The sequence below is a fragment of the Lepeophtheirus salmonis genome, chromosome 6 (genome assembly GCF_016086655.4).
Source record: "Lepeophtheirus salmonis chromosome 6, UVic_Lsal_1.4, whole genome shotgun sequence".
Taxonomy (NCBI): domain Eukaryota; kingdom Metazoa; phylum Arthropoda; class Copepoda; order Siphonostomatoida; family Caligidae; genus Lepeophtheirus; species Lepeophtheirus salmonis.
In genome coordinates this window covers 25,658,750-25,673,065 of record NC_052136.2, presented here as the reverse complement: position 1 = coordinate 25,673,065, position 14,316 = coordinate 25,658,750, and positions in this window count along the sequence as shown.

Below are 14,316 nucleotides of genomic sequence, written 5' to 3'. Positions count from 1 at the left end.
TGAGACAAGTGTTAAATTTTTATATTATAATTAACGAGTATCAAGGTTGCTACAAAGGAATCAAATGATGGATGTCTCACATCAGAAATGTATTTAGATAAATCCTCTTAAATATAACTAATTAGAGATGAACTGAGTAATGATAAAATACATTAATTTATTTCTATCCAATTAAAAAAATGTTAATTAACATTTTAAAGATTATATTTATTTTAAACATTTAAGAGCATCATCCATTTACTGTAGTATTTCAAAAAAGAAAAATATGAAGTTTATCAGAGTACGAAGCCTGGGGGTTTGAAAGTACCGAATGTTTTTTTTTTTTCTTTTTTTTTTCGTGGTAATAATGGTTTAATGAATTATGTAGAACAAATTACACAAATACATATTTATGACCCGTTTTAACCTATATATTGTATATATATATATAAATCTAATAAATAGTTTGAACTGTTGTAAAAAAATCAGTAATTTCATTCAGTCCGGATGTTCCTGTTGTGAGTGTAGATCTTGATTTATATTGATGTATTTATGAGATATAATATTCATAAATATACATACATACGCACATTTCCACGGGATGCAAATTTTCTCACAAGTTCCATGAGAACACATTTTTAGTACTCCTTTCAAAAATAATAAAAATGTTTGACTCTCCTTCTGGTTTAAAGCCTTAACTTCCTGAATCATTCCTTTTTTCAAATTTTTGCATTCTTTTATATAATTTTAATTTTAATTACTCCCACCCCTACGCAATTATCATAATTCAATATGGATATTTAATATTATAGTCTTAACGTTGGGTTTGTCTAATAATGTGAGGCTTAAAATCAAACCCATTCCTTATTATAGACCCTTGAGGCCACCTCTACAATACATTGTGTACACATTAGGGTTTCTCTACCAGGATATCTTATTAACATAATTTCTTGGGGTTTTAAAACATATGCGAAATTTCCAGAGAGTAGTTACTTTTGCGAGAAATTTCATTTTTAATTATTTTATAATATAAGTAGTTTTTTTTTGTTATGTATAATTAATTAAATTAAATTTTATAAAAAGATGGAATTAATATCCTTTGGTTTAAAGCCTTAGCGCTTTATGGTTTGCAAATAATGCAGTATATGCATTATGCATCGATAATAGCTAGTTATTCATTTTTTATTTAAGTTTTATTGTTACGAGTTGGAACTGGTTACGGAATTCCGAAAAGCAGGACCCATGGGTTCTAAAAAACTAATCTGTGCAATAAGTGATAATTAGTGATGTCCAAATAATGCATAAAAATGTAGTGAAATATGCAAATAAAAATGTTTTTAAAAAACTCAAAAATGCAAAAAAAAAAAAAAAAATGCAAATAAATCTGATGAAATAGGATGTATTCGTGTAAAAAAACATATATATAATAAAAAATTTCATTCAAGTAGGTCCTTGTTCCATTGAATTATCATCTGGTGCAGCTAGGCAAATCTTCTTAGTGCTTCCCAAGAAGTCTTTGAACTCCTTGTTGTTGATCTTGGCAAGGAGGATATCAGCTGAGACCAAGGCCTTCACTAGATCAGTATTGAAGATGCAATCGCTGTTATTGTTAGAGGGGATGACGTTGAGTACCGTCTGTGTTGCTTTGTCTCCCTTGTTATTTAAATTTACATTCTTCTTGTGCCTGGCGCACTGCCCATGCTGTTCTAGGACACACTTCCTGTTGGTTTTAGTGCTAAGGTTGCAATGCTTGTATAGCAAATACTTTGTTTCAGGTACATAAGTCTAAATCTTGGTGCCACCGGGTTCCTTAATGAGCTCTGAGGGGCATACTATCTTAGGAATGGTGAATTTAAAAACATGGTCTTTCACTTCAAATGAGTGTCAATATGTTGAAAAGAAATTCCACTGGATGCTGGCTTATATTTATGGAGAAAAAACGAATTGTAAATAATCTAAATGGCTTTGGTGATATAATATATTTTGTAATATCCGAGTACTTTTCCCTTTCCCATGGCGCCAATGGATTCATCCTTTCTTCTTCTTCTCTTCCTCCTCCAATACACGCACTCAATCCTCCCTTTACTCTAATAATAACTGAACACTACCTAAAAATGGCAGGAAAAATGCAAATAAAGGTCGAAAATGCAAATAAGAGCTTAAAATACAAAAAAAAAAACTTATTTGGATATCACTAGTGATAACATAAAATAATAAAATGAAACTAGAATGGACACTTGGTAGAGAGCAAACCTCCGTCATTGGTCATTTTCAGAGCTGGGTAGTGACCCATTTCTTTTTTGTATCTTTACCTCCGTACCAAGAGTTCATGTAGTTCCGTATCCGTACCACCGTATCATTTTTATCAGATATCGGTTCCCCTCCTTTTTATCAGTGATGTATCGATAGTCAACTCGATGAGTTTTATCAAATATAAATCATATACTGAATCTCTTAAAAAACTTATGACCCATCACTGCTTTTTAATATTAGAGGTGGTTTTATACGGACTTAGTTTCATTTTTTTCATTCTAAGTTATTATGCCTGAAAAATTGTTTATTTTTATATGAGCTCTCTAGGTCAGTGACTACAAAGGCTTCTAATAATAACATAAATGATAAACAAATTGTCTTTTCCTTACGTACAAAAAATCAAACGTTGGACTTAAATGAAAAACGTCATTGAATTTTTAAGAATAAATAAATAGAAAATGTCATCATATGCTCGTCAACTGGAAAATACAAAATGTTATTCATGGTCCTGACACCCTCTAGAATTTGAAGTAGCCGTTTTTGGAAGAAGGTTTGGTTACAAGACTACCTGCCTGACTCGTTTGATGTATTTCTGTATTTAATAATAATGCCCCATTATATTTATGTTCAAACATCAAACCTAGATTCAAGCCAATCCTGATTTTCAATGAGGGATAAATTATATTTTATTTGTATAAATTCCTGAATGCATCTTTGGAATTTTGATTAGACCGTTAAAAATTTACATAAATATTGTAATAATATATTATTTGACTTTGCATAGCTTTTTCTTCAAAAGATATATTCCATCAGCGTAGCCTGTTCCCACTTATGCATTAATTAAAATTCTGTAGTGTTATATAATAGCTCCTTAAATACATTGTATATACTAAATATATACAATGTATTTAAATAGACAGAATAAAAATTATGAAGTTTTCACCTTCTACTTACAATCAAACAAAACAAAACAAAAAAAAACTTTCTCTCATGTTTCATTTATAAATTTAATCTTATTTATATCATGTGGAATTAAAAGTGGGTAATTTCGGATAAAAAATCAATTTAATCTTTTTCAATAAATGTATTTTCTAGATACAATTAGGGATGTACGTTAGACTGGTTTGATTTTCAACTTTTTTCTAATTTCGATTACGGGCCGTGCGGAAAACTTCATTTTTCTAGTATGTCAAATTTAGGTAGCATGTCTTGTTCAAAGTTTGAAAGGAGAAAGTTCTTTATTTCGACAAAAAAGGATTAAATAGAGCATCAATCATTATTTTGCATTAATTAATTATGATAGACATTAATATTTCCTAGCCTATATCAAGAACTCTTAATTTTTTTTTCTAAAGCTACCCTATGGAGCAAAAAGAGCGAATAACTTAATCAAATTTTGATAATTCCTTTCTGAAAATTTAATTAAAAGGATGCGCGCTATACACGGGGCAGCAAACTTCCTAACTTTTATCTCTGTTTTTTGTTCCATGGGATAATTTTACGTAAAAGCTTTTGAAACAATTTTTTATAGGCAAAAAAAATTTATATTTAAATTATTTAACCCAAAATTTCCAACAATTTCCTCCTAGAATCTATATTGACTTAGTAGATAGTTTTACCTTTTTTCATAATTTGATAGAGATGTTTGATTTTTGAAAAATAGTTGAAAATCAAGGCACTCTAATGTACGTAAGAGTGTTTCTTTTTTTTCTGGGATCCTGTTTTCAGGAAGTTTTACAGTTAAAGGAAATTCACGGTAAATCCTGCATTTAACTATTTCATAATACATTACATTAAAAAGATATTCTTAATTAAATTAAACTTTAAATTTGTATGTGGAGGTTACAAAATTTAAAAAAAATGGGACTTTCGGTTCTAACTAAGAAACTAACCGGCATACAAGTTATTATTGATAGTGATAAAAATATGTATGGAAAATAATTTAATAATAAAAATAAATACTTTAATTTAACAGTTTTGATACCGATATTTTTTGAAATTAGGTTCAAAATTTTTTTTTGCAGAAAATCAGAACCCTAGTATGTAGCAAAAGCTTATTTTTGTTGTATGAATTATGAGCTTATATTCTCTGAAGCTGTGCAAAGTTGTCATTTGTGCACTTCGACGAAGTGAAAATGGGGATGATTATATAACTAGCACAAAAAAGATTTCACAAAATGTATGTGAATCCTCTTTCAAATCGTTTTTTAAGATTACAAAGAATATTTAAGCGAATCCAACAAAGTTATCTAGGCAAGGAAATTGGATAAGAAAATTATATTTTTCTTGTCCAACAGAAGTGTATTTTGATTGCATCTCTAAACCTCCCTTTCTCAATAACAGGAAATACAACGTATTTAAGGAACACCATTGGGGAAACTTTGTTATTTAATAATGATGATACGTGATGAAAAGGGTTCTTCAAAAGTATATTTTCAATATCTTTTCTTACAAATATGGTGTTCCTAGCTTTTTAGAGATGCTTTTATTTTCTTTGAAATACTATATATTGGAAAAATTAAAATTGATGTGGTGAGTTGAAAAATTTATAATTTGGTCCATAGACCCACATTTGGAAATTGTTGTTTTATAAGAACAGTGCTACTATTTTGGCCTACATACAATGGTTTTAGCTTATCTATATAATCATGGATCAATATTCTAACAGTCGGAGGAAATGATTCAAATGTCCATATATCGTATTATATATCGATATTTTTTAATTGGTGCTCTAATGGTTGCTCATTGAGCCTTTTTTCTCTCTATTTTGAGGAAATATTAATAAATGTATTATATATCTTTTTGAAATGTGCCACATATTGTCTTTAAATTGTATTTCCTAACCTTTCTTAAAAACAAAAAAAAGAGAAGAAAAGTGGCCAAAATCAGAGGGGTATAAGTTATTCCCATAACTCTTCTTTATTCCATAATTAAATATATCATAAATTGTTCAAAACATAATCATAGCTAATTTGAATTCAACCCATTCACGTTTTGAACATTAATACGAGTAAGGGGGCGACATATGACAAAAAATATAGAGTAAATGTATATCCCTGCGGGATGTTGCTGTGATGTATGGTCATACCCTCAACAACATGCGTATCCAAATTGTACTAGTTAAATCATTACATACTTCTCAGAACAGTATAGTCAAAAAGACATCTGTTGACTCCAAATGGGATATTTATTTATCTATTTGTTCACCATTAATATTAAAGTTGGGTATTTATACCATTTATTTCATCATTTGCATGCTAATGAAGAAAAACAAGCAATAAAAAAACCCTTTCATTCCTTAAAAAACGATCTTCATTCTTATAAACTATCTAATTAATTCCTATCAAAAATAAATAAATATATATATTTGCGACTCATTTTAATAGTATCCATATGTTATATACATACATATTTAACACTATAAAAACTAATAAATAAAAATGAAAAACTGACAGATGGTCCATGTTTTTAAGTTTAGTTTTTTTTGCGTGTATACGTATAGAATGTCCTCATCACGAAAAATTCATTTTTATTTTTGGAGGAGGGTCCGTGAATATTAATCCATTCTGCAACTTCCTTCTTAAAAGGTAAGTTGTACTTTTGGAAATAACATCAAAATATATTTATGTATACTATATTTATTAAAGTTCAAACGATATACCAATGAACTACCATTTTTGAAAGTTCTCATTCAGTTTTACAGTTTGGGTTACCAGTTGTAGTTTAATACAGTTTAATGCGGTTTTTTCCTTTATTAAATAATATTATTTCGAGGGCTTCTTTATTTGTATTCAAGTTGGACAAGGACTTTTTAATCAAAATCTCACTAACTTTGACTTTTTTCCTATTTAAGGCTGTGTTAATTATAAACTAAAGTCCTTAAAAATAATATAAGCTTAAAGAAGGAAAATAAAATCGCATAAGTTTCATACAAAAATACGATGATGTATATTAATATCAGCACATTATACACGGTTGATATATCAAGGGACTTTTTTGATGAAAATTACTCATTAATGAGCATTCCATGACATATAAAGGCAATAGTTCTCAAACTTTTTTTATTGCATACTACATGAGAAAATAGAAAGATCTCAAAATTAAAACAATTGTAAAACTTTGACAATTTGACAACAAATGTTATGTGAAATATTAGTTAATTTATTTAGTTATATTGTTTTTTAATTACAAAGCCTATAATTTACTTTAATATGTATTTATATTTTACAATATTGGGCTGTATATATATTTGAACTAAAAAACTATACTAGAATTTACATATTTTCTTAATTTTTGTAAAAGATTATCCTTATGCATACGACTGTGATTATCTTTTTTAAATAAACTCTGCACTTCCTACTCAAACCTCAAATACCATAGTTTGAGAAACACTGTGTTAGAGTATTTTAGCTACTAAAGTACTTTCAATCATAATTACATGATTATCATTTAAGAAGAATAGATCCAAATGGAATGATAGCTTTAATTAATATTTAATTGACGCTTAAAATGGTAGTTGACTTTTTTTTGTATATTTGTATTTTCCCCGCTTTGATTCTGCTCTCATATAATTTATACATCAGTTTTGGTTTGAATATTGTTCTTTCTAGAGTTTGTGAGTTGCAAATTAACAAAAACGTTTTGAATCAATCGAACGTAGCATTGTTAACCTCTTAAACGTCCTCAAAGTGACCAAGAGCACCGTCAACTACATCATTCAGAGGTTTAATAAGATCAAAGAAGACTGTTCGAAATCTGCATGGGACGACTTTGAATACGAGATCATTCATGCGAGGGTAACAGCGAATTTATCTTCAGGAAACAAAAAATAGTCCGCTGGAGCAAAATCTATACTATATAAGGGATGTACTATTGTTTGGATATCTATTTGCACATATCATTCTCCCATTTTAGTGTTGTGATGAAATAATGATTAGTACCCATATTACTCATTGTTTTATAGACCAAAATCTTTATAAATGCCATCTAAAATAGTCAGTTGAGATGCATTACGACTAAGGTTATTTGAGATGTTATACGATGATCTTTATTCAACATGATCTCTACAGACTAGATAAACTTGGAATTTCGGATTCAGTTGGGTCCTTTCTTTTTCGAGCCTTAGACAGGACACTTCTGATTTGGGTTATAGATAATTTCCGATCCCCATATGTCTAATTTATAATGGCCTTGATCTCAAAAGATGTCCTTGGTCCCAAAAAAAGCAGCAAAAAGTCATTTTAAAAACTGTTGATAGTCTATCATTGTTATAATGTAAAACTTGTTTATTTTCCATGGAAGTATATGTTAATACATTGTATGTATGGATATTGAACCTTGTTGTCTTCTTAAATCGTGCCGAGGGGTGAGAAAGAGGTTGAAGGTGGTCAGAGTTGCTAGGGGAGGTCATTTTGGGTGAAGATCCTGATTTAAATTGTTTTTTCATTTGCCAATTAATAACATGTTATACTCATCACCACAAAACAAGTCATTCGTGATTGAAAGTGCCTTAAAACATATACTGAGCCCTGTATTGTATATAAATGCAAATTGGTCATAGGAATAAAGACATCTGCAAGGATTTTGTAGATGATGTTTTAAATGAAAGAGAAGCAAACACACTCTGGGGTTCCATAAAAGTACATTAGAATAAAATATTTACCTATGTATAATATACGTTCATAGGTCTCGTATATTCATAATAGATCCGTTCTCACGGTTTTTAGTTGTTGTTTTTTTTCAATTTCCGTCTTATGATTATTAATAATTTCCTCAATAATTAAAACGTCTTAATTTAGTAGGTAACTAGTACGAAATGAGTACAACCGTTCAACTGTAATGTACTTCTTGTTTTTGTCTTCAAAGTATGAACAACTATTTATAAACAAAAAACGTCTTTCCTTTCTTTCTCAGGAATATCAAATGATTGTATGTACAGGACATTTGTCTCATTTCAAAAATATACATATAATGATCGACAATCTGTTCTGCCATTCAACAAAAAAAAAAGGAAATAGCGGAGCAACTTTTTAATGTTTTTACTTAGTCTTGTAATGGATTTCTCAATTTCACACGATATATTCGTACACAGAAAAAAAATAAAATAAATAAAGGTTGTCATTTTCTCAGGAAATGGATCTCAAGGTCAAATTAAGGGTCATTAAGAAGTATGCAAATTAACTTGAACATCGTACGTTAATAGTATAAATTAATATTTTATTGACATAAAATATCCGACTTTTAAAATTTGAAGAGAAAAATAGAGTGAAGAATTGAATCATTCTATGTATTTTTAAGTCATAAGGTGAATGAACTTTAAAATGCATGGAAATTGTTTACTTCTATCTATCTACGAACTATGTATGTTATTTCAAGTCTTGATGCGTATCGACAAAAATGCATTTAGTTTTAAACAAGTGTAAAAGTCTTGGAAATTTTTGTAACCGTCCTATTTTTAAAATACATTTGTTTTGGAAATATACTGTTAAAAGACATTTGGAATTGTCGTCGTGGTTTGTATAATTACTGGTGATACTTATAATAATGATTATAATTATATATTTATTTATAATTATCTTCTTTCTGCTCTATTAAGTTCGTTATATTAATAACCTTGTGTTATTATTTGTCAATTAGAGAAGGACGTTGTTGACTCAATCAATTCCACTTCCTTACAAATTAATTTAGTAATAACATTATAATCCAAATTTTCATTGCTTCTAGGTACCTATAAGTGAACTAACAACTCTGTACATGTAAGTTCTTATTATTTAAAAATATTTTCTCACAAGTCCAAATTGAAATGACATATCTAAATATCACATTTGACCTTATTTCTAGAAATTATTAGTTTATAAATTTTGCAAATATGTCTGTTGCAACAACACATAGGCCCATCCTCCCTATCTCAAATATTATACTCCTTGGACTAAAAATACATATTTATGTACAAACATAACTGCCAATTTGTCAAGAATGATTGATTGAATCATTTTATTTTCTATTTATTTGCAATTAATGATCAATTATATTACTTAGCACTTCAATTAAGATGCAAATCAGAGCAATCAGTACTATTTATTTGTTAACAAATAATAAAAAAAATCTGTTTGATAATTTATTACTTGGAGTCAGTGTGACAAATCAAAAGAATGATATAATATTTGTAAAATTTACACTTCAATTTTCAAGCAAATTTCTACATAATATGCTTTAGCACATTTGTGGAATAAACACAAGTATTAGTCTGCCAAAGTAAGTGTGTTCCATTATTTATGGCTCTTTGAAGATGGTGACTCATTTTCTGATTTTACACTCTCGGAGTATCTTTTTTTTTTTTGCATGTTCATTTATTTAATTTTGAAATTATAGAACTAATTTTTTTTCATTTTAAAGTAAAATGGAGTAAATCAGTTAAGTATTCAGTGAGATATATGCGTATGAAGTCAAAGAGTAACTTCTAATTTGTCATGTTTAGAAAACATCAACTAAATTGTAAATATTGAAATGATTGGAAATTATCAGAGGATTACGAATCAAATAATATATATATATATATATATATTTGGTTAAAATAAATGGTGTTTCAAGTTTACTGATATAACTATTACTTTCTAATACTATTAATCTATGTGGTCTTAACTTGCACCATCAATGAGACCAATTGAGGCAAAATTTGTCCACACTAAACTCTATATTATAGCCAAAGTAACATTGACTAAAGTATGAAATTGTTGCAAAAGTTGGATACTATTTTGAAATTCGCAATATCATTTTTAGAAACAAGTATCTTCACTCAAAACTTTATATTGTTATTTCATAGTACTTTGTGAACATCATAAAAAGTGATTTGAATTCAAGATTGATCTTAAATATGAATTTGATATCTTCAATAACTTATTATTAAGCTGCAATTGTGGCAATTGTAATAATTATGTAGACATCATTTTAGCAATAATACTGAGTCCATCTATTGCCGGAGTGAGGAACTATGCTCCAAGTAAAGTCAGGATATCATGTTACTCGAAAAAAAAAAAATCGTATCGTTTGACTACAGTTTTTATAATGAATATAAATTTTTAAATATATGAAGTTTTTATCGTTTAAAGAGAGGAGAATTACTTACTCAGATGCTATGATTGTATTTTTTCATTTTTTATAAATTAGTGACTTTTTCCTAACACTAACCATATAAATAATAAACATTACCCTATTAGGTTTAACATTATGATATTATGTTTATAAATGCCATTTTGAAAATTGAATAATACTATAAAATATTATTGATTAAAAGCCACTGTTTTAGTCAGTCATTGGATAACTTTCCTAATGGAAACATCGTTAGTTCAAAATAAGCCATTCATTAAGCATGAAACATTGAAGGCCATCATTGTCTCTCCTTAACCATTCCCTCGTAAACTTCCTTCCTACATTTTTACATCCTATTGCTAGAATGATTTTTGATAGATCTGATCTTATTTATGCGTCTATTATCTACGAGTTGCAGCTTGTATAATTTGTAATCAAAAGATGAGATGAAAAATATTATACATATAAATATATATAAAGAAATTTTTACATATGTAATGAACAATAGATGCACTATGCATTAGTCAATCTAAAAATAAAGTGATTAAACTTATAGTCCGTGTTTCATATTTCGAGCCATTTTTTGAAATATGTTTGCCAAACAACCATATTTTTCTAGTCATATGTAATTTTCAACCAATTATTAAATAGGGACAGCTATTCCAATTGTTTATCACCATCTTCCAACACTTGTATAATGTCTTTTTAAAAATTATGTAAATAATTGTACGACTCCTGAAAAATATTGTTGTTGCCAATGATAGATTTCGAGCTTTAAATTCTGATTCAGTTCGTACAAGTTCTTTGACTTTTTTAATTGAGGATTATGGTTGTTTTTAAAGTTTCAGATCCAGAACCATTTAAGTTTCAATCCCAGAGTCTCGACCCAAAAATAAATGAAAATCAGTGCTTAGTCGAGGTGTTTTCCCAAGCTCATATATAACTTGTTATTTAGTCCGAGCTCAATACTGTATTTTTATTTCTTACAATCTTACAGATAATATGATAAACATTTTTATCTGGTTTAAAACTGTACTTGAGATTTCAATTACTATTTTAATCCAATTTTCTCTTTTTGAATTTTATTTCCTTTTTGGTAAAGCTGCTTTAATATGAAAACCTGGAACCGGATACGAATCTTGGTTAAATTCTCTATTTTTCATCATAGGTAATTCTGAATAGAAGCCTAACCTTTTTCAAAATATTTGTTGTTTTCTGTCTTTAGGTAAACAATTTAGTCTCAAATGCATGTAATCCCTTGCATTATAAGTTAAAGCTATCATTAATTTAATACTAATTATGGTAATTAACAAAGGTTTTATTGTATTCTATTTTTAAAAGGACTTGACAAAGAGAATGGTTTGGATTAAATTAAAAAGGAACTAAGAACTACATACAATAATATATGTATAAGTATCGTCATTGTTTGTTTAATAAGCACAAAGTTAGTATTGTGGCTTTGTTTGTTCTATAAATATACTTAATTGCACTTTTTAATAGACTTAAATGGTTTTGTTTTTTTGCTCCAGCTGTTTTGTACATATATTCTTTGTATTTTCGAGATGATTTCCTAATTACTTACATAGATAAAAGTAGAAAAATCTAGGTTGCTGTTTTAATTTTGTAGTTTATGTGGTCTCTGTGCCATTTCCATTACTTTATTGAAAGAATAAAGAAAACACACATACAAAAACATGAAACAATTAAGAAAATATTTATTATTTATGTAACAGACGGAAAAAAGTATTTAGATCATTTTCAATAGGATTTTTTGATAAGTTTAGTGTGTTAAATTAAAAAGTTATAGTAACTGACTGAAAATTTAAGTTTTGAGTTTTTGTTTGACATTTGGAAAACAAACAATATAATCGCATAGGAAGAAAAAAGAGCCTCATGAAGATCCTAAAGGTATGTAAGGCCACTGCCGAGTCATAAATCTTTTGGACGTTAGGGAAAAACTTAAGAACAAGTCTAATGTTGGTGGATTAGCCAAGTTGAATCCCAAGAAGGAAAGGAAAACCTTTGATAACCAGGCTATGAAGTTAACCGAGTATACCAAGAAGAAGAATGTGGACCGACCCACAGTGGGCAAGGTCGTAAAAAAGGCTGGAGAAAAGTCACTTAAGAGGATTGAGAGGCCACCACTTTCACAATAACAACTAAAATTCCATCGGGAGCCTGGTCAGCGACTACTGAATGACTTAAAATGGAATGGAAATCAGATAATTTTTTTCTGATAAAAAGACATTAATTGAAGACACTGTCTACAAAAAACTACATTAACTGTTTTATTTTGTTAATACTTGTAGCAAGGACTGTTACCAAGACCAAACATTCTGGTAATAGTATGATAAATTAGGGATTAGAGCTTCAGGGAGAAAACAATCTCGGTCTTTTCGGCGCGGACTATTATGTCAATATCAGGTCATATTTCTTCTATCGTTCCATGTTCACTAAATGTATCAAAAAGTGCGATTACATATGTTCTTAAGGTTTTCCCCCTTCCCAGTAGTTAAAGCTTTGTCAAATTGAATGCAAGACAACGAGCACCGGGGTAATGAGAGCCTGGGATCCCAATAATAATTTCCTCAGTAGCATTTAAATATTAGTGGTGAGTCATCCATAGTTACTCTTAGTAGATCCTTTTTAATAACAAAACCATAATTACGACATAGGAATGCCAATCAAAAGGAAGCTTCTCTTTGATTGGATCCATTTATTGTTGTGGATTCTAAAAATCTTAAAAAAGGATCAACATCTAAGCTCCTTATAAATTCTTGACATAATTGTTATTTAATAGAAAATTATTGAATTTATCAACAGAGAATTTCAAATCTTTTTTTCACAAATAATATTTAGATTTTTACCGACAAGTGTCAAATACATAAAAGTATATTCATGTGTAATAATTATATCTTACAAATTGAGTTTTTTTACTTCAAAGACTAGCATATTTGTGAAAAGAAAAACTAATTACATTTTCATACGTACGTATTTATATGTAAGTCTACCCCCTGCTATGTAACAAATTTTCAAATCCTTTTTTGAAAGTCCGACGACAATACAGTCATCAACCCTTTTAACTAAAGTGTTAAATTTACTATAATAATTAACTATTTGTGATTTATCTATTAAAATATTTTGATTGATTGATTGTGGTGTAATAATAGATAGTACGGTGGTTGTCTATTTTGATGTAACGGTGTATAATGAATCATTATCATTGAAGGATCCATCTTAGACTGCTTATACCTCCCTATCTAATAGCCATGAAAATGAAATTTAATGCCCTGCCTTGAAGGAAAAAAATAGATTTATCTTAAAATTCATGGTGAAGCCCTTGGCCTCATTATTTGATAATTCTGAAAAAAATATCACGGCCAATTTTACCTTCCTTATACTCGTACATACATTCAATACGCAGAGAAGCCAAGGTTGTTCCGTCAATATACATATAATAATTCATTATTCGATGAAAGTTTGAAAGAATCATGATAGGATGAGGTCGAATAAAATAAAATGATAATGATTGAGCTATAAATTATAGCATCAGGCAAATGGTGAACCAGTTGTGAGTATAATTAAAGTAAAGTTAAGATATTAATATAGGGAGGAGGGGTTTTTTTGGAGAAAAAATAAAAAAATCAAGAGTTTGTCGATGAAATCGTCTCAAATTTATTGTCAATTTATAAAGGATTTGGATAGAAGTAACATATTCCAATAATATCTTAACAATATTAGGCTCTCGTAACCTCTCATTCCTCAATTACTCTAAGAGATTCAAAATAGAATAACAATATATGAATATATACCCTTTAAACTATGATGCGTTAACACAGCATTAAGTTGGAAGGGTGATATTTTAACTTAAATTGGTGGGATTTATTTAAGTATATAATCATGGGTAAGATATGTATTGAACCAGGTTCCCGTAGTGGTTTCAGAGTAACTAAGTCCAAAAGTATCGAAACTGTCCCTAGAATCGTAGTGAAGCGA